The 3,222-nt window shown below is 32.9% G+C and overlaps 1 non-coding gene across 1 annotated transcript; it reads right to left on the reverse strand.

Annotated features, from left to right (window-relative positions):
* Positions 1–665: 665 nt before the first annotated feature.
* On the reverse strand, positions 666–758 carry LOC149541901 (small nucleolar RNA R64/Z200 family). Its single transcript, XR_016355830.1, has one exon. It is a non-coding gene; the product is annotated as a small nucleolar RNA R64/Z200 family (small nucleolar RNA).
* Between the last annotated feature and the right edge of the window lie 2,464 nt (positions 759–3,222).

Raw genomic sequence — 3,222 nt, forward strand, 5'->3', positions numbered from 1 at the left:
GCTTAATAGAATTATGAGATTTTTTATGGTCTACCAATAGAATGCAAAAGAAAAGGCACTCTTCTTTAGATGGGTCACTCTATCATGTTGGAACAGTTTTGTTTGAAAAAATAATTGGGTGGTATGGAATTGAAAGAACCTAAAATCCATAGCATTACTCTAGCCTTTGAAAGGATATCCAATGCCCTCCAAGGTGGCCCTTCTTGTTTGTTAGTTACCGATATATCTCTACATTGGGATTTTAACTTAACAATAAGCCAATGGCTCTTACACAAAGTTGTTCAAAAAGGTATCTCAATCATCAAGTATATAAGAAAAGGGTGTGGGAAGAATTTTAAAAAATAAATGGCATACCATCTTCACAAAAAAATTAACCTACACATTGATTCTCAAGGTTGTGGGTATGTATCCCCTAGGTAAACTATAGAGTAGTGATAGATAACTTAGGCAACATCAATAGAATAATGGCACAAGATCAATGGTTGCATCTACTAAAAATATGCATAACATGCTTAAATATCACTAATTAAATCTTCCATAAAAAAATGGCAATGGTTTCATGGGTATATCTTTAAAATCCCCTAACTCCTGACAATCCAAAATCTTTAAAACATTTACCAAACCTAGGCACTAATAACCAACAAAAAGAAAATTGATTCATACATGTTCTTCTCAGAATAAAGTAGTTGATTCATCAATAGATATCCATCTCAGTAGTCTAACATGTGTAATTTCTATAACATTCCTCATTGCAAAATGGCTATTACCTATGCATTGACACCACAAAACTAAACTAAACCAGCAAATAAAAACAACACTATAAACATAAAATAGTTAGGATACAAAAATATTCTAGATATAACATTAATATATGAAAGATGATAGCCAAAACAAAACATGGATACTCTAATAAAAATATATGTACAGATACCCTAGTGTGAAAATGAATATAGAAATTTTGTAGTAGAAAATAGAATGAAAGCACAAAAAACAACAAAAACAAAAATTTTGTAGTAGAAAAAAAAACAAAAGTACAAACTATCCTCCACAACATGACCAGAGAAAGAACCCTCATCCACAAACTCAGTGGGAACTATGAAAATAATTTTGTCCACCATCCTCCACAACACAACTAGAGAAAAAACCCTCCTCCACAAACTCGATGGGAACTATGAAAGCAATGACATTGAGGCTGAGCTCTCAAATGAAAATGGAAACCTCCAAATAATTGTCAAATCTTGAAAAGTATTATGTGGAATAGGAATGGGCCATTCCAATAATAGATTTTTTTTGGAATGGACATATCCTTGTTTTTGGGGTAAAATTGGAATAGAATTTTGTATTCCTTATTCTAATTTGGCAAAGAAAATAGAGAATACTAAATCAATTCTAATTTTCCTATTCCTATTCCAGCAAACAAACAGGCCCTTAGTGAAAGTGGTTGTGGAGTAACTTTAGTCAAAAATTTCTTAGTTATGCTTGAACTATAAAGGCAAAGTTGTAATTCTCTCTTATGTTCCACTCTTCTCTATTTCTCTGATATTGCTCTACAAGTTCACTGTAAATCCCCTTTGCTTTTAGACCTAATAATATTCTACCTTATCTCCTTCATCGATTGATGATTGTGTAAGATCTATTTGCCTCTCTTCAATATTTGTGCCTATCTGCAATTTGCATGATTGTATCTCTTTTGACCTATGAATTATATATAAGTGAACTCTCATCTTCCTTGTGTTATTCATTATAGTTGTCTGATCTACATGTGATTGTCGAATTTAAGCAAGTCTAAATCTATATATCATTGATTTCATAATAGTTCAAGTGTACATGTATGGGAAAAGATTGGTTTGAACACTCTATTTTGGTGCATCACCTCCTTAGAATAGTTTAGGTATTTTCTTTCATGTATTCCTTCTCCCATTTCCTCTCGAAGCATAGTTTAGGTGCATCCTAATATCAAAGGAAGCTAGCCTTCTCTGAAGACTCAACCTCATAGTTCAAGTCCCACAGCTTGGAGATTGTTTCCATGTTTCACAAGGTTGTCCTTAGGTAAAAAATTTGGACAAGGGTGAAAACTTTTGTGACAATAGTACCTTAGGAGGAATTTTCAACTGAGTTCTAGTTGGGTCAAGTTCTTCCACAATCATTGGACTTAATTTGAATATTGGGGCTTTACAATTGACACCTTAGACCAACATTTTTGAACCTTTTTCCACTTTGCTATTGGAAGATGTGATTATGCTCAGTGATGCTAGTGCATCTAAAATGTTGATTTGGACATTTTTCTTACTAATTGGAACTAATATGTGATATCTCCTTCTAAATCATAGTTCTAATAATCTCCATGGCTAATTAGTTTGAAATGGTTGAGTTACCCAACTCATTGACTTGGGTATCAACACTTTCATGACTTTGATTTGCATTATCTAGAGACTTATTTACCCATTTCTGCCTCATTTGACTTTTGATATTGTTAACCTTTGCTTTATTTTCATCTTCAACTATTCCTTAGTTCATACAGTTCTTGGCAAGATGTCCAAGTTCTCTACATACAAAACATCTCTTTGTAGTGTCTCTCTTCCTCTTGTGATGTTTTATGCAATTTTCTCCACTATGCCCATACTCACCACAATAGTGACATCTACACCATGTGTTGTAATCCCAACCAAATATAGCTTTGAAATTTTTTCTATTGGGTTCCATTCTTGGTCATCTTCATTCTAAAGATTTAAGTCCTTATTTGTTGTAATTGAAACATTTCCCTTCAAACTTAGATTTCTTTGTGCATTCACTTTCTCTATGTCCTTGTTTATTAGAACTATAACACTTTCCATTGAATCTTGGTTTTCCATTGCTCCAACACTTTTTTGATGTATGCCCTATGTTTCCACAATGATTACATGTAGGTCTTTTTTCTTTTGAGTTCCTTGGTGAGATGATTCACCTTCTTCTATGTATCCTAATCCAGCTTTGTCTTTGTGTCTAAATTGATTTTTCTCATTCAATTGATTCATTCTTTCTTGAGATTTCATCATCCTCTCATTTCTTTGTTGCTCTATGCTGAGATCATTCTGCAATCTTTCATTCTCTATCCTCAAGTTGATAAGCTCTTGATCTACATCACTGAGTTGATCAATCATATCTATTTCCTGAAGAGATAGTTGATGAATTTTATTGTCCTTTTCTTTTATTTCTACTTTGGCTTTTTCCTTTTGTTCCATG

Source organism: Cupressus sempervirens, chromosome 8 (genome assembly GCF_028749045.1).
Source record: "Cupressus sempervirens isolate cs-2001-9-10 chromosome 8, ASM2874904v1, whole genome shotgun sequence".
In the NCBI taxonomy this organism is placed as follows: domain Eukaryota; kingdom Viridiplantae; phylum Streptophyta; class Pinopsida; order Cupressales; family Cupressaceae; genus Cupressus; species Cupressus sempervirens.